Source organism: Castor canadensis, chromosome 12 (assembly GCF_047511655.1).
Source record: "Castor canadensis chromosome 12, mCasCan1.hap1v2, whole genome shotgun sequence".
In the NCBI taxonomy this organism is placed as follows: domain Eukaryota; kingdom Metazoa; phylum Chordata; class Mammalia; order Rodentia; family Castoridae; genus Castor; species Castor canadensis.
In genome coordinates, this window is record NC_133397.1 from 119,747,345 (window position 1) to 119,771,899 (window position 24,555).

At 33.9% G+C, this 24,555-nt stretch overlaps 1 pseudogene; it reads left to right on the plus strand.

Moving 5' to 3' along the window:
• The first annotated feature begins 624 nt into the window (after nucleotides 1-624).
• Nucleotides 625-737, plus strand: LOC141415273 (small nucleolar RNA SNORA44; annotated as a pseudogene).
• Nucleotides 738-24,555: the final 23,818 nt, after the last annotated feature.

A 24,555-nucleotide genomic window follows, 5' to 3' on the forward strand; every position in this document is an offset into this window, starting at 1 on the left:
CACCTCATATCACCTTCTATTTTCTCAATGCTTAAAAACCCTGAAATTAACTATTGTAACTGATGATTTTGGTTTCCTCTCATGTCTTGGATCCACATTTGCCTCTTTTGTGTTGTCTGTTACACTTATTCCTATCCAGTACCTTTCATTCCTCTTTAAAATTTTTCTTTCATCTATTTTACCATCTTCTCATTCCTACATTGACTAATTTTACTAATACTTTCTTCTTCTTTTGTTTTTTCCCTATCCTCGTTTTCATTCTCCTCTTATTTCTATCTCTTCCTTCTCATATGACTAGCCAGAGCATCACAATGTCACAAACATTGATACTTTTCTTAAATAAAGACTTATAGGCCATGTTGTTAAATTTAGCAAATTAATCAAATAATTGTGGTATTCTTTCTAAGGAGAAGATAGCTGTATTATCTAAATGTGGCATTTATTATCAGTATCAGTGTTATACAATAGAAATAATAAGTGATACCTATGAAATACACTTCTGATAAGTTTGAAGATATCTGAGAAGAGGAGTTCTCTTTTACTCAATAGATAATTTTTAATAGCAACTTCTCTACTTCATTCACCTATGTCTCTAGTACCTAATGCCATGCTTCTTACATAGATAATAATTGTTAGAAAAAAACTTTTACACAACTGCATACAAGAGCAACCCGGAGATACTTTGATAGCTCAGGTTACCACAATACCTGCAGCTGCAACTCACCTTTCTTATAATGTAAAATTAATTAATTAATTAATTAATCAATCAAAAATAAAATAAATAACTTTTATATAATGTTTAGTAAATTTTCTAGATATCAGAGAACAATATTTACACATTGTCAAATTCTGAGTGTGTGAACTTAAAAAAATTTTTCTTTGCATGGTTATTCTCCATATCTTAGCCTTGACTTTCAAAGTAAAATTATATTCAATAAAAGTCCAAAACCACTGTATATGTTCACATTTGTACAGTAAAACTTGTGTCAGGTCTATATGCTACATTCAAGGGCTAAACTAGCTTGATAGATGTTCCAAGAGAACAGTTAGAAACAATGAAGAAAGTAAAGATTTTCTTCCATTATCTACTAGACAGACTTGACAGAGGTTGTGGCTTTTTTTTCATTTTTATTAGGATATATTCATTGTCCAGGGGGGATTCATTGTGACAATTCTGAATAGCCTTACATTGTACATTGGTTAGATCACCCCAACATCTACCCCCCGCAACCCCCTCCCCGCCTCACTTAAAGCAATTGCAAGAGGTTTCATCCTTCTATTTCATGTATGTATATGAATCCCTCAACCATATTCCCTCACCTTCATCTCCTCCATTCACCCTCCTCTTTCCTACAAGTACCTGATGCACACTGTACCTTTTATACAGTCCTGTCTATGTGAGTGATGACAGCCATTTCAAAAAGCCAGAAAACCCCACAAAATCTTTATCTAAAAAGTTGCACTTTGCATGCAAAGTCATAGATAGGTAGGTAGGTAGATAGAGTGATAGAGAGATTGATTGATGATCGATTGATTTGGCAGTACTACAGTTTGAACTCAGGGCCTTGCACTTGCTAGGTAGGCACTCTACAACTTAAGCCATGCCCTCAACCCCCAGTCACATATTTTAATGCAGTAAATAATATTAAAAATACTTATTACTTTCTTTGCCATTTAATGAAGTAAGGACACTGGGAAACATGCCATCTAGAGACAAGAGCAATTTAAACTGAGCCCATGCAGTGTGGGAGCACTTAATTCAAAGTCTTCACATAATTTCTTTTTATTTAAAACACTATTAAGAAAGATCCTCCAGCTTATCACATGTGAATTTTAAGCCTCAGTGGTATTAGCTTTGAAACATACAAAGCACTTCTGGAATTATATCAATTTGTGCAGTAGTACCTGTTAGTGAGCATTTATTTGATTGCCAACAATGCAGACGGGTTTACTCATGCTATTGATTTGTTGGCAAATGTATTGGGTGAAAATCCCCTGATATTGTTGGCAGTTGTGCATTCCAAATTTTATTGGAATTGTGAGCCGTTTTCCTCTGTGTTTAACTTGTGATATCTTTCTATAAAGAGGAAAACCCAGATGTTAACTGCAGAATTTCACTATTACTCAGCTGTACCCTGGGCTTGTGGCACTGATGCTTACTTCTGACAAGTGCTTTGATTACTTTTGTTTTAATTTTGTTTTGTCATTTCCAAATCAGTCAGCAGAAGAAAAAATATAAAACTTATTTTGAGTTAGCAATGCATAGACAGCACTTTTGCTTCTGGAAGATCTAAAGATCACAGTTACATGCCTAGTTTGTATAGGTAAAGTTGCAAATTTTTCTCTTCAAATAAGTTGTCCTAGATTTGTCTTTAAAAACAAAGCAATTGGATTAATATTTATTATGTATTTAATTTTAAATAAAAACGTGTGTATATATTTTGGAATACTAAAGTATAATTTAGAGCAATTATAATTCTAGATCCAGTGAAATCTACATAAAACCTGTCTCAATAAGTCTCATACTGTAATTTCTAAGGTATAGCATCTGATATTTCACAGCACTGGAAGAATTTTTATTCAAAACTAAGGACCCATGGTTGTCAAAACTTGAAGCTGCTAGCATTTACAATTTAGTGACCATGGCATTAGAAATAGAATTTACTTAACCTTTGAAGTGTCCTTGGACATATAGATTAAGTCCACAGAAATGTCAATCTTTGGACCTCATGAGAGAATACTGCCTCTCCGGTGAAACAGTTACTGAGAAAAGAAGAGAAAAGAAAACATAACATTTACCACACACAATAAAAAATAATTCTTCCTAATATATTAAACAAGAGTCTATGTGTGTTTTGCATTGGATATCTTAGCTAATGGTCATGGTAGTATTTTTTCCCAGTCTGTATTTCTTTTCCTGTTTAACTCCTTCTTCCCTTAAGCAGCAAAAGGAAAAAACTTAGGAATTGGAAGAGTCTCTAACAAATAAGATGACATCAGAGATGATGGGGGAAGTAGGAAGCTGAATATTTGAGGTTACGAACTTAGAAAGTGAGCACACAGCAGACAGAAAAGACCTTTCTGTCCTTCTGTCTGCAGCAATGCCCCTTTCTCCACTTCTCTGTCATGTTGTGATGCTGCCAGAGGACTCTCATCTGGACTTTTTGGACCTCTAGCCACCAGATTTGTGATTTAATAAATCTCTTTTCTATACAAATTATCCAGCCTCAGATATTTTGTTATAGCAACACAATATGGACCAAGAGAAGCTCTTTGGAGGAGAAGTCTAGGAAGTAGTTAGGATAATGTCCATTATTCTAATGAAATGATTTTCCATTTGATTAGTGAAATGGGCATCTATTAAATGAGCTTCCACAAAAGGAGAGAACTCAATGTTGAAAATATTTTCTCATTTGGAAGTGAGATCATTTGGAAGTGAGCACTCATCTGCGAGTGCAATTCATGAAGTTTAAAAAATTCAAGTCCAAAGCATGAGGATAATTTGTCTTACCAACAAGTACTTAGAAAATATTGATTGAATTTCCATTCACTGAGGTCATATTCATTTGCACCACTTGCAAGTATGTGACTGTATTTGTCACAATTTAGGCTTTAAGGAATGATTTGGAATTTTATTGCTGCAGTTGTTTTAAAACTATACTATCTGTTTAAACTATCCTCATACAAGACCAAAACTGGGAACAGGAACCTAAAAGTACTATTTTTCTCTTTTCATTTCTTATTATAAAATGAAGGAAAATTTTCATCATGAAAATTATTATTAATCTTATCTAAGCTATAAGGAGTTAACTTTGGAGAAATAAAAATGATTAATTTGATTACTACTATGTACGTTGCTGTTTTTATTGGAAATGAATCTTAGCCCAAAGGCTAAGAAATACATTTCTGTTAGATCACAAATGCACATTGAAGTAGTAAAGGTATAGATTTACTGTGGGATACAGGTAGGTAATACATTAAATGCCACTTTACTCTCATTAGCAGAACTGAATTTTTTAAACAACTGCCTAGTGTTATGCTACTCTGGCTTCTCTGACTAATCTTATTTCATTAGCTACAGTGAAAGAGATGAAAATTACTAAAAATTTCTTCTTAGTATGATAGTCACTTTTGGGTCACTGTGATCAAATAAAAGTTGGCTCCATACTTCCAGGCCTGTTGTAAAGGAGAACATCAGGATTGTGGAAGTGTATGGCAGACAGAGTTGCCTAGTTCACATCAGACTGGAGCAGAAAACATGGCAGGAAGGGGCCAGGGAAAAGATACTCTCAAGGACCTGCCCCCATGCATCTACTTCTTTCAGTTAGGTCCTACCTCCTACCTTTCACCACCTCCTAATAATACCACCATATTATAAATCCATAAGAAGATTAATACATTCATTATGCCAGAGCCCGCTTGATCTAATAACCTCTGAGAACACCATCACAAATACATTGAGAGCTGTGCTTTACTATCTCCTAGGCATCTCTTAATATAATCAAATTGACAATCTAAATTAACCATGCTATGTGCTTAATGTGCAATAATAGCTTTAATGCCACCACAGACATGTTGGCTGAGTAGCAGCAATAAGGTTTATGGAACTGAGATTAAGGAATGCTCCTGATTGGTTGAGCACAATGGCATCAGGCTTTCAGTGGTTAGCTGACTGATCACTATCTGACCAAATTTAACCTTAAAACACAGAGAATGCTGGAGTCCTTGTTCTTAAATGAGAAAAAATCGCTACCATACTTGAAAAAGGATAGAGCCCTCACTGCTATTGAATGGCGTCCTACAGTCACAGTGAATGATATGAACAATAGAAAGAGGATAGTTCTTTGATAACATAATTGAGCCACTGAATTTATCAATCCAGATGTCCATCTTTCTTCTTGTCTTCCTATTGAATTAGCTAATATGGTTATTTATTGCATAAGCAATTTTTGTTAGGTTTTCTGATAGCCGAATGTGAAAATTCTCTGATAAATATCAAAAGGTAAAACAAACACTATATAGCTAAGTAACCATTTTTAACTATTGTGTGCGAAGTCTTTGATGCCTTGTCTTCGGTCATATGAAAAGAAATCTACCTCTATGTGTGTATAAAACATATTTAAAATTCATTAACAATTATATGATGAGATATGTATGTGATAATAAAAAAAGAAAATTTTGATAATAGATACATAGGAGAGAAAGAAATCAAAGCATACCACTGCAAAAATATCAAACACAAAGCAAATCAACAATAGAAGGAGCAACAACAACAAAAAATCTCCGCCAAACAGCAAGAAAATTAAAAAATGGCATGAATATTTCACTTCTTATCTACAATTACCTTAAATGAAAATGGATCATATTCCCTAGTCAAAAAACCTAGAAGGTCTAAATTGACATAATAATAATAATAAAATAAAAATAATAATCTCACAAGAAGCAACAATCTTTTTCTACAAAGATGGTTTTAGCTTTAAAGGTACACATAGACGGAAATGGAAGAAAGAAGCTATTTCATGTTAATGGCAACAAAAAATATGAGTGTTTATATTTTAATCAGACAAAAATGAACATTTAGTCAAAGTCCAAAAAGTTATAAAAGACAGTTATTATATAACGATAAAATAACCAACTTGTTTAGAAGACATAGTAATTTTAAATACAAATTATCTTAAGGTCACATTACCTAACTATGCAACTCGAATATTGATAGAATTGAAGGGAAAATTCACAGCAGTACATAATAGCAGGAGACTTCAATTCCCCATTTACAACAATGGATAGATTTTTTTCAGAAAGATAATTAATAAGGATCCAGCTCCCATCAACAATACTATTGAGCAAATGGAACTAGCCATCATACAGTGAATGTTCTATGCAAGAGCAGCAAAATACCCATTCTTCTCAAGAATAAGCCAAACAGTGTCCACGATAAATAATGTGTTAAAACACAAAATCAAACACGACAAATCCAAAAATACTGAAGTCATATAAAGCATTTTTTCTTATAACAATAATACACATTAGAAATCAATAATTTAAAAAACCTGGCATATCCACCAATATGTGGAACTCAAATAAATCAAAGAAGAAATTTAAAGGAGAATCAAATAATAACTTGACAAGCTCTCTCTCTCTGTCTCCTGACTGCAATGTCCTCCCTACTGAGATGGACAGACACTTTTGACACTGTGTGGCAATGTGACCAGGGTGGGCATGACTAAGTCAGCTCCAATGGAAGGAACAGTATTTAAGACCAGCAAATGAAATCAGAAGAACTCTTACAGAAAGCTTCTAAGTTGAATCACCCAGGTTCAGAATGGCCTACCTTGTAACGTAGTGATTTGGTGTCCCCAGGAGTATTCAATGCAAACTGGACAACCTGAGATACTGTAGAGAAGCTTCAAGCACCCTAAGGCCAGTTAGAGTAAGTGCAGAATTTTTTTCAAGTGGTAGAGCCTGGGACCTTACCTACCACGGTAACTGAAAGGTTTTCATTCATTTCATGTCTGGCTAACATTGTTTTTCTTCTGAAGTGCCAGAATGTGAGGTATTTGGATCTCATACTATGAATTCCCTTCCCTTCTTTGATCTCTGCCTTGACTACACAAAGAAGGGTGGTGGAGGGATTCCTAGGCTCCCTCTTGATGGAGCAGTAAACAGATGTTAGAAGGAAGAGCAGAACAGTCTTGTGAAGTGTTTCCAACCTCCTTTACAGCGGAGTATCAACTTCTGGGGAGGAGCAATCACTTTTCATTTCCCCAACACCTCTATCTTTCAGCAGGAGAAATCAGGACATGGGCAGGACCAGAGTGCTAATGTCACCTGCGTACAGGTGTACAGAAGGGGAGACCTTGAAGAAGGGGTGTCCATAGAGCCTACCAAACTGAAGAATTTCCAGGTAAACGTTAAAAATCTTCAAAATCTTGCTGAAATGCCCAGACTGTTGAGAGATTGCCAAACCAGTCACAAGAAGAACAGAAAGTTCAATCTTTGAGAAATGCAAAGCAAAATCACACTAAAGGTTCTCATGTTCCCTTCTTTCTTTCTTTTTTTACTGTACTGGAGTTTGAACTCAGGGCTTCCTGATTGCTAGACAGGAGCTCTATGGCTTGATCCACACCCCCAGTCCTATTTGCTCTGGTCATTTGGGAGATAAGGTCATTCTTTTGGCTGGGACTACCAGTAAAATGACCCTCCTATTTATGCGTCCCATTGTAGCTGGAATAACGTATACACCATCACCCCCAGCTTTCCATTGAGATGGGGGTCTCCTGAACTTTTCACCTGGGCTGTCCTAGAGCTGCCATCCTCCCAATTTCAACCTTCCAAGTAGCTAAGATTACAGGCAAAGGCCATCAGCAACTGGCTTCATGTTCCCTTCTTTAGACTTTCACTATCACCATTCTAAATACAAACTCCCTGAACCAAACAAAAGATTATGAAGGACAAAACAGAACAACTCCTTCCAAATATGGCACATGGCTTACAGGACTGGCCAAAGAGAGGCTTGAAAATCCAGCCACTAATGAATTTGCATCCTGAAAGACTTCCAATCAGGGTACCAATAAAGAAACTGCCAGGGGCAATGGGGCAAGTGACTCACAGTTGTAATGCTAGCTACTTGGGAGGCTAAGATTGGTTTATGGTTCTAGGCCAGTCCAGAGAGGAAAAAGTTTATGAGACCTCATTTTCACAGAAAAATACTGGGAGTGGTGGTACTCCCCTATCATCCCAGTAAAGGAGGGATTGCAATCCAGGCCAAGCTGGGCAAAAATGGAAACAACCAAAGCAAAAATGAAGGAAGGGAGGGAGGGAAGGAGGAAATTAGGCTAGGTGACTAAAAATGCTTCCTTAAATTTGCGTTATGTATGTTCTTAGGTTGTAATTATAATGTTTAAGCAGGATATTATTTCTGAAAGGATTTTAAAAAAAGAAATGTCTAAGGTGAACCCATGGGAAGGATTCAGTAGATCATTGTTCTCAGCAACTGCTGTCTGTCCTTGTGTGCAGTCACCAAGTGGTGTCTGCTTGGTAGTCAAACCTCCCAGGATCATCTAGCAACTAAAGTAGTCTGGACTCCTCAGTAGGAGCAAAATGACCGCAGTGGTTCCTTTGAAGGTATTCCTAGAGCCAAATCACCTTTAATAAGTTTGCTAATATCTACTTGTTAGTAATAGAAAAATAATTCTCTTGTGCACCATCACCCTAACAATTTTTCAAACCAGACTATAACTGGCACTGACCAGAGCTTTCCAACCAACCCCAAACTCACAATCAACAGTCAGACTGAAAGTAGCTTTGATTAACCCTTAACTTTTGGTGCCATTCTTAGACAGCTGGGAAGTGTCCTGACAGAAGAGTTGGGGACTCCTTGAAGCCTTCCAGTATGGATAGCCAACCCTGGCAAGCGTCCCTTACGATTAGAGAGTGTGAAGAAATTAAGGAGATTGCCTAAACAAAAAGAGGGGGATACTAGAAAGCCTTTTGAAGACTGGTGGGTTTTCTGGATTTCTAGTTTTTAAATTAAATGTATTGAATAAGTGGCACTTAAAAATGTAAAAATTGTAAATTTTAATGGGATAATGTATGATGCTTCCTTATATGTATACATCATGTAAGGTTTAAATCAGGTTGTGCCTATCCATCTCCTCAAATATTAAAAAAAAATTTCCTGACAATTAAAATTGAAACCACAATATAGAAAAACTTATAGTATACATCAATAGCAGTAACAAAAGGAAAATTTAAAGGGATGAATGTCTATATTAAAAAAGAACAAATGTTTCAGATAAACAACTTTATACCCCCAAGGAGTTAGAAAAAGAAAATAAGCTAAGCCCAAAGTGATCAAATGGAAAGGGAAAAATATTAGGGTAAAAAATAAATAAAATCTAAGAGGTGAAGATTCTGGAAAGACAGTGGATTGGAAATGCTAATTTTCTGTCTCCCCACCCAGATAACAATTGTGCTGTCAGAATCTGTCTGACATAATTATGTTAAAAGTCTAAAGTCCTTTTAGGACTGTAGCTTCCCAAAGGATAAATCATAACAGAATGTATTATGGACCCCATGACTCCCAGGGTTCCAGCCCTTATGTAATCCACACCCACATTGAACCTAGGCTGGATGTGACTTGCTTTAGCTAATCAGACCTTTGCAAATATGGTACAAGCAGAGAACTGATGAGTATTTGAATATTGGAGGACATCCTTTTGAAATGCTCACAGCTAGGATACGATAAGATAAGCTAGGATAAGCTAGTCAGATAAGGTAAGCAGTAAGGTAACCCAAACTAAAGTTCTGAATCATTAAAAGTCACTACAAAATGGTTCTAAAGTATGGGAAACCATATGGTACATTCCATCCTAGCCTAACTCCAGCTGAATGCAACTGCATGTGTAATATCAGCATTTCACATGGAGCAGCAAAGCCATTCAACTGAAACCAGTCATAACACAGAACTATCAGTAATAATTAATTACTGCTGTTTAAAGTGTCTAAAGTTTGGGGTGGCTTGTTACATAGGAATTGATAACTGTAATAATTTACAGTTATCTAATAATGATTTACAGTTACCTATTTAACTGAAAAGATTCCTTATGTAAAAGTCATATGGACTATGCTTTAGTCTACCTAGGCTTTCCTGCTAAGGGATAAGAAAGTACAATGTAACTCCTGTTGCTATACATAGGATTTCCCTGAGTTGTTTCATTAAGAAACTCACAGTTAAATAGAATATCTTACAAGCAATTTTTGTTAGACTTGCAAATAAATTGTTACCTATACACCCAACAGAGGTGACCGTCACAATGCTGGTAGTATTGTGAGGCAATGTTAATTAAAAAAATAAGCCACGCACCCTATTACTACTACTACTAATTTTGATAATTTTCAATTTAAATTGTATCATTATTTTATAAATTTAAATTTATAGTATAGATATATTTATATGATGTATCATAAACTTCTATTTTTAAGAAATTTACTGTTTGAAAATTCTAACTGTAAAGTTAATGTTATAAATAATATTCCTTTTAAGTGAAGTTAGCCAGCTTCAGAAAGTCAAAGCCTGCATGTTTTCTCTCATATGTGAACTATATGCCTAATATAAATAATAGCAATACTATGAAATAAGGTCACACTAAGGGGAAGTTGCATACAAGAGAGGGAAGGTAAAAGAAGTCAGTTAAGAAGGTGAATATGGTTGATGTACTTATTATTCAAGAATGAATATAGAATTTTTAAACTTATTGAAATCACCATAAGAAAGGGACAAAGGTAGAAAGGGGAAAAATAGAAGATATAAAGTGAATAGGGCTATAAAACATATATACATGGAAATGTTACAATATAACACCCCTTAGAGCTATCTTAAACAAAAAAACTGCCATTTTTTTTTTTTTTTACAAAAACAGAGAACAGGAAGGCAAAACAAGTTCTGTCTGGAAGGTAAGTATCAGTAGGAGGGGGTTGGATATAAGGAAAGGGTGTAAGAGGGTGAATATGGTGGAAATGTTACATACACCTGTATGTAAATGGAAAAATGAGATCTGTTGAAACTATTTCAGGAATGGGAGGAGGTGATAAAGGAGAATGATGAACGGGTGAATTCAACTATAGTATATTGTAAGAACATTTATAAATGTCTCAATGTACCCCTAGAACAATAATAATAAAAATAAATTAAAAATAATAAATAAAATTATCATTTGAGCTAGTAATTCCATATTCAAGTACAGACCTAAAGAGTTGAAAACTAAGAATCAAACAGGTACCTGTTTGTATACACGTGATCATTGCAGCATTATTTACAAGTGACCAAAATGTAGAAACGATACAAGTGTCCATCAGAAATGAATGGTTCAGCAAAACATGGTCTATATGTGGTATATGTGCATGTATATATAGATTAAATAGCTAGATATACACATACATACATACATATATGTGTGTGCACACAATGGAATATTACTTTAGCCACAAAACAGAAATAAAATGTTGTATTATTCAACATAGATTAACCTTGGAAATTTTATGATGAATGACAAGCTAAATACAAAAGGACAAATATTATATTATCCTATTTATTGGTGAAATACCTTTATTAGGAAAATTAATAGAAAGAAGAAATAGATCAGAGATTATCAGGAATGGAGAAGTGAAAAATAATATTGCTACATAGGTAAGTTCACATGTCAGTGATAAAATGGTTATTTTAAAATATTTTTAAAGTTTTTTACACAGATGATTCAGATTTCAAAACATTGTAAATGTAATTATGCCACTGATCTGACTACTTAAAATGGTTAAAATGTCACATTTTATGTTTTATATATTTTCCACAATAAAGATGCTTTAAAAAAAGAAGCAAAAGAAAGAACAAGTCATTCAAATTCCCATTAATTATACTCTAAACATCAGGAAACACTTACTGAGGGACATTTTATCATGGTCCTATACTGTCAAGTTAGCACTCAATTTCAATGAATTCAGTTTTAAAAGAAGTGTTACTGGAACTGCTCTATTTTATATGTTGGCGTAATTTAGTCATATATCTTAAATGAAAAGGTAATCCTAAAAATGCATTAATTTAGCAAAAATCTCTGCAAGTTTAATTTCATACATCTATAAAATAATGTGACCATCCACAAGAGAACAGTCAAAGAATGTTTGGTAGGCATTTCAAAATGTAAGTCTCTAAGGTGTGTAGTAAAGTGTTGCTTGAATAAAAGTATTCTCAAGATTTAATGCTTTTATGTTAATCTTTATAAAAACACATTTTAAATTATTAATAAAAAGTAATCATGCTGGCTATTGAAATAAATCCTTCACTTTGCTGCTGCTTTAAAAATAGCTTAAGTGATTTAAGTTTCATCTACCTTCTAATCAGGTATTTTACAATATGTGAATAAAAATCATGAAATAAGCTAATGCAAAAGCACGCTGTGTTGAAAAATTTGATTTAGAACAAAAACATCCATGGATATGCTTGGTATATATAAGAGCATCTTGTATTTGTGATATGTTTAGCTGTTTGTAGTCTTTAAATAGAGAACAATATTAGCTAGTCTGTAATTATCTAAGCTAGCAAATGAGATAAGAGAAATGAAAAAGCTTTTTATACCATAAAAATCAATTGATCTTCAAAAGTAAAACACTATTATCATTTGAAATGACAAAGTTCCTTAATAACTTTCAAAAATGCTACTTGCTTGAAAATTTAAAGGTCTCTTATCTTTTTTTGAGTATTCCAGAGTAATAAGCAAATCATTTTCTCCTATGTGGTGGTTTACATGGTACAGTAGCATTATATTAGGAAGAAAAAATTAGGTCCCTTGAATTCAGAAAGCTGTGGCACATTAATATTGTGAAGGATTTCTACCCTTTTGAAGCTTATGATATATATCTAAAAATAAATGTAGACATAAAGTAAACTCAACAATTGTTAGCATTTGTTAAGGTGCTCCCATTTGCTCTTTCCACATGAAAATTTTAGATTGGATTTTTATGGCTCTTGTTAATCATATTTTAGTGCTGAGTAGCATCTACCTCATCCAGACAGTAACACTATAGACTCTTAGCTTTCTTTAAATATGTTTTACATAGTCAAGAGTCAACAGCTTTTCTCCTAGGCATCCCTGATGCCCCAAAGTAGGTTGAGAATCCCTTAGTTATACTCTCATGTTGTAACCTGGACTTAAAGTGTATTTTTGAGAAAAAACACTGACTCTTCACATTGGGGCCTGCAGGTGACTGGTGCATAATTAAAAGCAGTGTACAAGCTTGACACCTCTGCCTTCATTTTGCATCTGTCTCCTTTACCACCTTAAACTTTGGTTCAAACTCCCGCTCAACTCTGCTCATAGACATGTTAATCATTTAGTGAGTATCCACATAAAGTTTCGGTCCTCTCCCTTCAAGGCTGCAGACACCAAACATAACTAATATGTTTTCAAGACTTGTAGGGTCATGATAACCAACAGAGTACCGACTGTCAGTTTTTACAATGTCCTGTTCCAGATACGTAGAATGGCTCCTACAAGTCTTCAGTCATTGCCCTAAACCTACCAGGATCAGCACAGCTTCCATGCAGGTGTAATGAGGATGCCCCCTTGTGTGGGAGAAATTGCCCCATGATGGGAACTGAAGCTATTCCCCTAAGCAGGAGCAATCATCTCATGATCGTAACTGAATTGTCCCTCAATAAATAAAGACTTCCTCACCTGGAAGAACCAGACCTGAGATAATGATCAGCCAGATCACAGTGTGACTGTGACTGTTCAACTATGCATACCTCTTGCCCCTGCCCCAGTTCTTTCCCTGTTTAAACATAAAGCTCCTATCAGAATCCCAGAACACAGGGCTGAAAATATTAGTTTCCTTGTCTTACCAGTAAGGCTATACCTAAGAAATTTCTTACCTACTTCACCAGTATTTATTTTCATTTATTGTTTGAAGTGAGTAGCTGTATCTGGTTGGCTAGGACTCCCTAAATTTAGACACACCTCTGACCTAGGACTCTGGTAACAAAAATACTTTCTGTTTATTCTTAGGAAGACACTTTCTATTTTAATTAGTGTATATTAATTGCACAGAGATTTCATTGTGTTAGTTCCATACATGCATATACTACTTTGATCAAATTCATCCCCTCTATTACTCTTTCTTACTCCTTCTTTTTGCTTCTATTTTGTACATGCGTATGAAGACCCTCAATCATGTTCGTGCCCATCCTGTACTTTCACCCTTCCTCCTCCCACTGGTTCCCACCCCAAGCAGTCCACCTACTTTTTTTTTGTCATTCAATTTTTTAGGTCCAGATTCTACATTTGAAATATGATATTTGTCTTTCTCGGTCTAGTTTATTTCACCTAACATGATGATCTCCAGTTCCATCCATTTCCCACCAAACAATATAATTTCATTCTTCTTTATGGCTGAAGCACCTTCTATATTGCTTTGCTATTACCTACATTTGGTCCCAGTTTCTCTTCAACTATAAATCAGATCTTACTTATCACTGTATGCCAGTGCCCAGCACAGAGATGTGTGGACTGGTAAAATTATTTCGCATCTCTGTATAAAGTCCAACTTCAGTGTTCACACTTACAAATAAAGACATGTCTATCCCAGATATATTTATCCAATGTCCTGCTTTGTATCATCTTACCTGAGTGGTCAGGGCATCTTTGGACTCATTCTGGAACTGTCTATATTTGATTCTGAGATCTCACATTTCCGAGCAATATAAATTTGTGGAAGATTCTTAACTTCCTTGGGCATTACTGTCTTCATATATAAAATGATTGTATTAAAATAGCTAATCATAGGATTCAGTGAAAATTAAGTGAGTTACTTACAAACATGAAATAGCAAACTTAGGATACTGCCTGGTGTATAAGTTGGTGGTATTTATTCCCACATCCTCTTCTAACACAACTGATCTTAGTACAAATCAAATCATTTCACAATCAATCAATGTTATTTATAAATCACTTCATCTTAAATTTGAGGTGGGATATAGTTTGACAAGACATACAGTTTTTCTTATAGGTGTGTGTCTGTATATATGTAGATGCTTGTGCTTTTCCATCAAATTGGTGGGAAATATAATATACATGCTGAAGCTAGTTTTGGAGCTCTAGAAAGCTGAAAAAATATTGTTTTGGAAAATCTAATATAATATGGGAAATATTGATAATACCTTTAAAAGTTTAAATAATTCCACCTATTGTCTTCTATTATGGATATTTCTATTAATATCACTCTTGCAATGTTATAAGCATGAATTTTTTGTAGAATATTTATAAAATGATAATTATGACTTTACTCTCATAAAGATGTCAGAATCAAAATGGAGACACTTGTGTCAACTGTAGAAAGATAGGAAGAAAGGAAGGAAGGAAGGGAGAGACGGAGGGAGGGAGGGACGGAGGGAGGGAAATATGTAGGGGACCTTATGATGGAAGAGTGCTTATGCACAGTTGCTTGGTACAGTACCCATCACAACTTACAATTGAAAATATGTTAGAAAGGACTTCTGCCCAGCAACTGTCTGTTCAACCTTGGGCTCGATTCATTCTTTTTATTAATACTTTTGACCAAATGTTATTGTCTTAAACTTTCTTATGCAATCCATCCCATTTTGCCTGTTAAAGCTTCCCTTTTGCTGAACATCTTTGAATATTAACTTAGTTTGCTATAACATTCTCATCACCACTGCAGTGTCACTCCCAATGAATTTGTTATCTTTGGAGAATCTCTTTCTGTTATTTGGCTTGACACTCTACTTTCTACTGTTCCTATTTTTATATAACACTGTGTTTTCACATGGAAATTAAAGTGAATATGAGACTATCTTTAAATTCTAGACTTTTTGCTAAATCCTTTCATTTCAATTTTCCATGTCTCTCTTTTACAATGTGGTTACTGAGAGCTTGATGTGTGGCTGCTGTGAGTTGAGATGTGCTTTTTGTATAAAATAACTGTAAGATTTAAAAATATTAACAGAAGAAGTTTAAAGTATCTCAATTAGTTTATATGGTTTAGATATGAAAATTACATTTTGATACATTGAATAAAATAAAATATAGTGATTAAATTAGTTTTACTCTTCTCATTCTGCTTTTTAAATGTGAATACTAAGGCACTTAAAATTATATATATGCACATATTGATTCACATTATATTTCTTTTTCTTATTATTGATTTGGCTAGTTTAACTGGATGTAATCTTTTAAAAATACATTCATTGAGAAAATTACCTCTTGTCCTTTTTGCTTCATAAGTGAGTGTAAACACAATAAGAAATTTTATTATATTTTACTGTAAAGATTATGTTTTGCACAGGCAAATAATTATATAGGAACATATATATACACATGTGCTGTATTACACTGAAATAAGTCTAAAAAAAGTAGTCTAACCCAGATAAATTTATAAATTTAATCTTCTGCTAAGCAGAGTTTTTAGATTTTCAACTCAAATTTTCTCCTCTGATTTTTAACATGTGCTATTAATATTTGCAGATACACAAATAAATGGAGGGGAAGAAAAAGCTCTTTTACATTTGAATGATAGCTAATAAACATAGAATAAGAAAACAATTTATAAACCATCATAATGATAATTTATTCAGATAAGAATGATTCATCAATTAATACTGAAATGAGTGGATAAAAATTACATAGATATACAAGTGGCAAATACTTATTCACTACAAAGGAAAAACATAAATTTTACAATGGAGAATTCTAGCAAAACACCACCATAAGTAAACTCACATCATTAATATTGGAGCAAATTAACATTTTGCTGATATCATATGGTCAAAAAACTACAATCACTTCTGAGATATTCCTGCCCCAAAATCAGAACTTGAATTTAACCATGAGGAAACATCAGACAACCAAAACATGAAAACACTACAAAAGAAGTGCCATGTACTCCCCAAAATCATAGAAGTCATATAAGGAAGGCTGAGGAATTATTGAAAAACCCCAAAGAAAAAGTGTAACTTTATATAGTATTTATTCCTGGAATTGATGCTGAAAAGGTAGTATAAAGGTCTGAATATTTGTGTCCCACAAAATTGATATATTGAAATCTGTACTCCTAATATGCATGTATCAGAATGCATGGAGGTTTTTGTAAGTAATTAAGTCATGGGTGTAGAGTTCTGTTGAGTGTGCATGACCTCAGAATGATTTACAGCTATCTTTCTGGCATATGAGAATATAGAAGATAAAAGGTTGCAACCCAGGTGAGAGCTTTTGTTAGAACCCAACCATGCCAAAACCCTGAGCTTAGAGAAGTGTTAAAAATAAATGTCTGTGGTTTATATGGCACCTAGCCTGTGACCACTTGTTATAGCAGCTTGAACAGAGACAGGTATAACTTTTCTCATTATTAAGGGTATAGCTGAGATAATTGGTGAAATGTTGCTAGAGTCTTTAAGCTTGTTCATAGTATTATATGAAAATTTTCTGAATTTTATGGTTTTACTGGGTTTTTATCTTATAGGAAATACTTTTTCAAGCATGCAAGGGTAATGGGTAAAATGATGACTTACTCTCAGTTTCAGAATAATATATCACATATATGTAATGTGTATAAGTACACATACACACATGCACATGTGCACATACAGAGAGAAATAGAAAATAAGGGAAATGGGATGAAAATGTTAATGTGACATTTATGTGACTGAATTTTTCATTCTATTCATGAACTTTATACATTTAAATTCCACATCCAATTGTTTTTGAGTCTTCAATAGAATCCACGATAAATCTTGGGAAACTGCTGACAATTCTTTCTCTAAGAGAAGAGAAGCCATCTTTTGATGGAAGGAAGCATCTTGCAATATATAAATATTCTAAAGCATGTTAGAGCCACTGATTTCCTTTGCTTAAACTCCCACAAGGACCTCAACTATCTTCTTGTCTGATCAGATGCCAAGTTGGAAAAAGCTATTCTTAAAATATTTTTTCTTGCACTAAAAAAGAGAAAAGTCACACTGAGTTTTCTTCTTTGATTATCCTCAGTCAACTCAAATGAGAGGAGCCATTTCTAAGGCAAAGAGTGAACCACCCAGGTTTCTGTCCTTCCTTTCTGGGCCACCTGCGTTTTGCATTGCTCTCCCATACCTTTTGAACAGGTTTATGAGGATGAAAAAATCTGTAAGTGTTCCTGGGAGACTGTCTTTTACTTGCCTTTAGATTTTGCATTCTGGAGCTCTTACCTTTCTTAACCATTTTTTCATGCTATACGTATACAGGTCTGAATCAAGAACCCACATACAACTTTACTATCAGAGTGATCTTTGTTAAGGTTTCATCACCATAAGTAAAATATCATCTAAAAACAGAAAATAAAGTAATTAACATAATAAAGTTAGCATCATGACTCCATTAATCATTTTGTAAATCCTGTTACTTATAACCATTAATAATTTTCTATGTCTCTCATTCAGGATAAATTCATTCTTTTGTTATTTAATGCTTTATTCAAAATACTGTTAAATTACATTATTAAGACAGAAGAAACATGAAAATTTCTTAGATATATACATTCCTAACAAAATAATAGCAAGAAAATCCAGAAATGATTCTAAGTTATGTAGTAGAAAATTCGGTGTCTCAAAAAACTTGTAAAATCTGATAATAAAAATACTGTGTATCAGGATCATATCTGACATCAGCTAGCCTTATGACACTAAGTCTCTAACCCTTAAGCATAACATTAAGAAGTAGAAATATATTTAATGTTTGGATCCATTACCCTATATGTAATTTGAAGAGTCTTAAAAATACAAAGGTCCAATTCTGGCTTACACATAAAGGCTCAAAATATTTTAAATTATGGAATCCTATCAGATATTACAAAGTCCATTTTCTGATCTTTGCTATTCAAGAAATGACCAGTTGTCATGCTGATTTACTGTATGACACAAATAGAATTTTATAATATGCCCTATACATAAATTTATTAGACAAAATTAATATGACTTCCACTTCAGTTCTGCTGGTCACTATTTATTTAGTGAACTATTTACTAAATAAAACTGCTACTGCAGTGCTCTTTGTATGGCACAGACTATGAACATGAAGAAATGACCTTCATTTCTCATGATTTGAGTCACCTTTTTATCATCTTTAATCAATAGGGAAAAACAAAAATTAAAACTGCTTTTGTAATAGTGTTATTCCTGAGTCAAGGCAAAAATAATTTTCACATTTTATCACACCAAAGACAAGAACAAATGAATGTTACAGGATAAAAGGAAATTTCCAATGCTACATAGCTTCTTCCTGTAAGTAAAAACAATGAGATTTGTTTTCATTTTCAAAGCTAGGAACTTCAATTGTCAGGGTTTTTTAATTAAAGTTTTAATTTTAAGATAATTGTAGATTAACATAAAGAAATCCTATGTACTTTTACACAATTTTCTCAAAAGGTAGCATCTCACAAAAGAATACTACAAGACTGAAAGCAGACTATCAACATTAATATAGTCAAAATCCACAACATGATAATAGCCACAAAGAGCTGCATGTTGCACTTCTGCAGATTTTTGTTTGTTTTGGCATTGTTTGAACTCAATACCTCACACTTGCTAGGTGGGAGTTCTAACATGTGAGCCACACCTCTAGCCCATCACATTGCACAATCTTTTCTTTATTCTGTATTTTTTTTTTGTTTCTAAGTAGCAATTAATGTCACGAGTGTACCACAGTTGGTTTAACTGTTCACCTGTAGAAGGACAATCTAGATTGTTTAATGTTTCTTATTATTAGGAATAAAGTTAATACAACATTTGTGTCCAGGATTTTACATGATAGCAAGTTTTCATTTCTCTAGGTAAATGTCCATGTGTGCAAGTGCTACATTGTTAGTATTTGTATGATTAAGAAACAAACTGTTTTCCAGAATTTTTATGTTCCTGCCAGTAATATATGAGTGATCCAGTTTTTCTGCATTGTTGCTAACATTTGGTGTTGGCAACACATTTTACAGGAGAGGAGTAATATCTAACTGTCATTTCAATATCCATTTCCCTAAAGGCTAACAATGCTGATCTTTTCCTCTACTTACCGACCAACTATATCTGGGTGAAATTCCTTTACATGTCTTTTGCCCACTTTATAATTGTCCTTTTGAGTTCTGAGTATTCTTTGTTTATTTAGATATTGATATTGATGAGTGGTTTGTAAATATTTCCTCTCACTACTTTTCATTATCATTTCCTTGTCTTAACACAATCTTTTGGAGTATGTATTAGTAAGGTTTCCATCAGTATAGTGCAATACTTGAGTTAATTAACATAAGGGTAAAAGGTTTATTTTGGCTCAGAGTTTTGACATTCCCACTCCTTGATCGTTGGCTCCCTTTGCTTTGCCTCGTGGTGAGGCAGTGTATCATAGTGGGAGCATGTGGCAGAGCAAGCCATTCACACATCATGAGCTAGAGGGCAAATGAGAAAATAGGAGAAAGACAGGGACTAAGGTCCTACAATCCCCTTGGTGGGCACATCCCCAATAACCCTAAAGACTTCTCATATGGTCACCCTTCTCAAAGGCACACCATCTCTCAATAGCATTAACCTGGGAAACAAACCTTTAATGTTGAAGGATATTCACCATCCAAACTACAGTTTTTAATTTTGATGAAGTCCAAATTTTTGTGCTACAGATTGTTTTTTGATGTTATGTCTAGCATACCATCTAGATGAAGCCTTAGATTCTGATCATTTCCTCCTAATGGTTATCTAATAGGTTTATAGATTCACATTTTACATTCAGATCCTAGATCCATCTTGACTTAATTATTTTAGTACATGGATGTCCAATTGTTACAGCACCACTTCTTCAAAAGTTTGTTTCTTCTATTCAGATTGATGACTACCTCACTGTATTTATATTTATCTAATTTATTTGTCTTCCATACAAATTTTAGAATAATCTCATCTGTATCTATAAAATGTATAGCTGGAGTTGCCTTACATCTGTTTATCACTTTGTGGGGAGTGACAGCTTTACTATTTTAAATCTTGTAACTCATGAGGACAGCATGGCTCTCCATTTATTTAGATTTTAATTTCTTTTATTAGCATAGGGTAGTGTTCAGCACATAGGATGGGGTACTTTGTAATATTTAAACTTTACACTTATGTATTTCTTTCCTTATTGTCTTAACAGTTGTAAATATTATTTTGTTTTAAACTTTGGTATCTACTTGTGTCATTGTAGGAATAGAATTGTTGTTGCAGATGTACTTTGTATCTTCTGGCCTTGTCAAAAAGGTCAATTTTACTGGTTCTGGAAAATTTTTGTATATTCTTTTCCAGTGTTGAAAATCACATTACCTGAAAAGAAGAGCAACTTTATATCTTCGTTTATGATCTATATTATTTTTTTCCTCTTTTTTAAAATTTTCTTGCTTCACTGCATCAGCTGAAACTTTTACCACCATCTTGGGTAAGAGCCATAAGAGTGGACATCCTTTACTCATTTCTGATTTTTTGGGGGAAAACATTCTACATTTTGCCAATGAAAATTCAACTGTATATTTTTATAGATGTTTATTATCAGATTGAGGTAGTTCTCATCTATTTTTATTATCTGGAAGATTTTTTCTATCACGAATAGTCATTAAATTTTCTCAATAATTTTTCTGCATTGATCTATATGTCTATGTGATTTTTCTTCTTTAGCATTTTTACCGTGGTGTAATACACGGATTGATTTTTTAATATCAAATCAGTTGTAAATCCTTGGAATAAACCTCACTTTTTTTTCTGTACTGCTGAATTGTATTTGTTAATGCAGTCATGCATTTCATAACAGTATTTCAGTCAGTGACAGACTGCATCTATGGTGGTGATCCCATAAGATTATAATGGGGTTGAAAATTCACTTCACTTAGTGATGTCATGGAGCCATATAAAATCATAACTATACATTTTTCACATTTGTGGTAAAGCTGGTGTGAACAAACCTATTTTGTTGTCCTTAATATAAAGTATAGTACATACAATCTGTATAATACATAATATTCAATAATGATAATAAATGACTAACTTGCTGATTTATATATTTGCCATCCTATACATTTTTTATTTAAAGAGTTAACACCTTATTTTAATAAAGTCACTTTAAAATAACCTCAGGCTGGTATTTTGAGTGTTCCAGAAGAAGGAATTGTCATAGGAGATGACAGTTCATGTCTGCTACTGTCCCCAAAGACTTCCCAGTGGGACAAGATCTGGACATAGAAAACAGTGCTACTGATGTCCCTGGTCCCACTCAGGCCTATACTAATGTGTGTGTTTATGTCTTAATTTTTAACAAAAAGTTTAAAAAGCAAAAAAATACTAAAATGATTAAAAATAAAGAAAAGGATAGAGTATAGACCATAGAAAAGAAAATATTTTTCAGCTACAAGATACAATTCTGTTTATAGTATTATATATCGAAAAGTTTTTAAAAGTTTATAAATTAAATGTTACAGCAAACTAAGATTAATTATTGAAGAAATTTTGTTATGAATTCAGTGTCAGCTATGTGCAAAGAGATTATGAGGCCTATTTTAGTGCACAGCAATGTCCTAGGCCTTTCCCTTCACTCACATTCAGCCACTGACTCACCCAGAGCAACTTCCATCTCTGCAGTCCCCATTCATGGTAACTGGTAATTGACCTATGTAATACCACTTTTTGTATTTCATATATTCTTACTGAACTTTTATTATATTTACATATACTTATGGTGCTATAATTGCTTACAATACTTAACATGTCACACAGATTTGTGGCCTAGGAACATTAAGCTATGTAGCCTGGGTGTGTATCACCCATACATTTGGGTTTCCACAGGTACACATCAGGGTTCTCACACAGTGATGAACTCATGTGTTTCTCAGAATGTATTCCTGAATATTATTGATGCTTCATAATTCCATTGTTCTACTTTCCCATTCCTTCATTATTTGCTCTGTCTTTTCCATTATGTTCTTGAATTCATTCACTGAGCTTTTTCCTTGCAGTTTTGTATTTATTTCTAAAATTTCCTTTGGGTTTTCTCATAAAACTGCAAATTCTTGGATGAAGTAGTCTCTTTCTCTTTTGTTTTAAATATGTTTTCAGTTGCTAATTTAAGCATTTTTACCATGGGTACTTTAATTTTTTGTCAGATAACTCTAACATTTCGGTCACTGCAATGTTGGAATATCTCGACATTTGAAAATCAAGTAGTTCTTCCTGCTCCTTGGTTTGATGAGTAGTTCTAAATCAGAACATGGACATTTCTGTAGTATTTAAAACTCTAGATTTTATTTAAACTTTCTTTCTACTACCACTTTGGAAAGGGAACTTGAATGCTACGCTGCTAATGGCAGGTAGAAATGTATACTTGCCTGTATGGAGCCCATGTGGGGTCCTCTTTGTTGCAGCTACCTGGGTGAGGAGCTCTGACCCTCCGCAAAGTATCCATTGACACCGTTGTGTAGAAACCTCCTTACTGCTGGGAGATGAGCTTTGGCTCTTCACTGAGCCTCTTCTGACTAAGTGAAAGAGTTTCTCCTGCAGGAAAGCAATGGATGGATGGAGAAGGAAGTCCCAGCTTCCCAAGTGGATTCCATGGTCACTGCAGAAGTACAAGAAAGAGACTTTGTTACAAAAGGCACAGTAAAAGACACTGCCCCCTGACTTGGCCTTTCTAATACCACTCCAGGTAAGAGGTTAATTTAACACTAAGCTCTCCACTTTGCTTATGTGGTTGTTAAACTGCTAGGGCAGTTTTTTCTTTGGTGTTTGACTAGAGTAGAACTGATATTGGCTACAAATTTTCAGTCTTTTTAGATTGTCCTTTTCTGTTCCTTTGGCTGTAGAAAGCAGGTTTTATTGAGGGCATTTTTACTCTGGACCCCTTGGCACTTCTGGTTTGCCAGCTTCTTCTCCAAGTCTTAGATATTTGTGACAAAAAGAAAACATAAGAATCTTACCATGGCATTGTCTCACAGGTTCTGATGTCCCTAGCTGGATTAACTCCATCTATCCATCTTTTGAGGCTTCTTACATTTGTGTCATGTATAATGTCCAGGGTGGCATGAGGTATTAGTAGAAAGAAAAAGGAAAAATGCATCTATTCCATCATCCCATGAGTGGAACACTTCTTTAGATTTTAAATACTTCACTATGTTTGATATTTTAAAAATATCTCTATGAATTATACAAAATGAAATACAATTGTGTTTTATTTTATCAAAATAAAACTATTTTCCTATTTCTTTATCCACTCTAGAAATTAATGAAAGTGGAATTAGATTCTCCATAAAAAATGCCAGAAAATTAATGTCACTTATACTCATAAAAAGTCTCAAAATAACTATCAACTAAAACTAGAGGATATAATATAACAAAAAGACCATTTCTATTATATCTTGGGGTAAAATCTGTCACGGGTTACATTTGAGCTCTGTTGCATATATTTTACATAACCTTAGGCAAGACATATTTTTCTGGAAGCTTCAATTTTCTCATTCATAAAATGATAAGTATACTACTTCATATTGTTGGTTTTAGTTGTGAATGTGCCTAGTGGATGTGAGTCAATAAATTCTAATTTTGGGATAATTTTTTCTGGAAAAAGCATAAATGCATAATAGGTAAAAGAAGCCAGGACTTCAATAGCATAGGTCTAATTATATATTTAAGGTGGGAAACAGACAAACTAAGCCTGAAACAACTTGGCACACCAAAATGTAAGGAAACAATTATGTCAAATGACTCAGCCAACTTGAAGAGGCTGCCCCATTCAAATTGGGGCAATCAGTGTCTATTTAAAGTGACAACTGCCATAGATTGAAACATTCAAGTTATATTTAAATATATGAATCTAGCTAGTGTGTAGACATACAGTAGTCTCCCATACACAAGAGGTGTGGCTCAAGACCCCCAGTAGATTTCTTTTCTTCATATATATATATATGAAATAAAATAAAAGCTACTTAGACACAAGATAATTACTAAGTGACTAATTGGCAGATGAC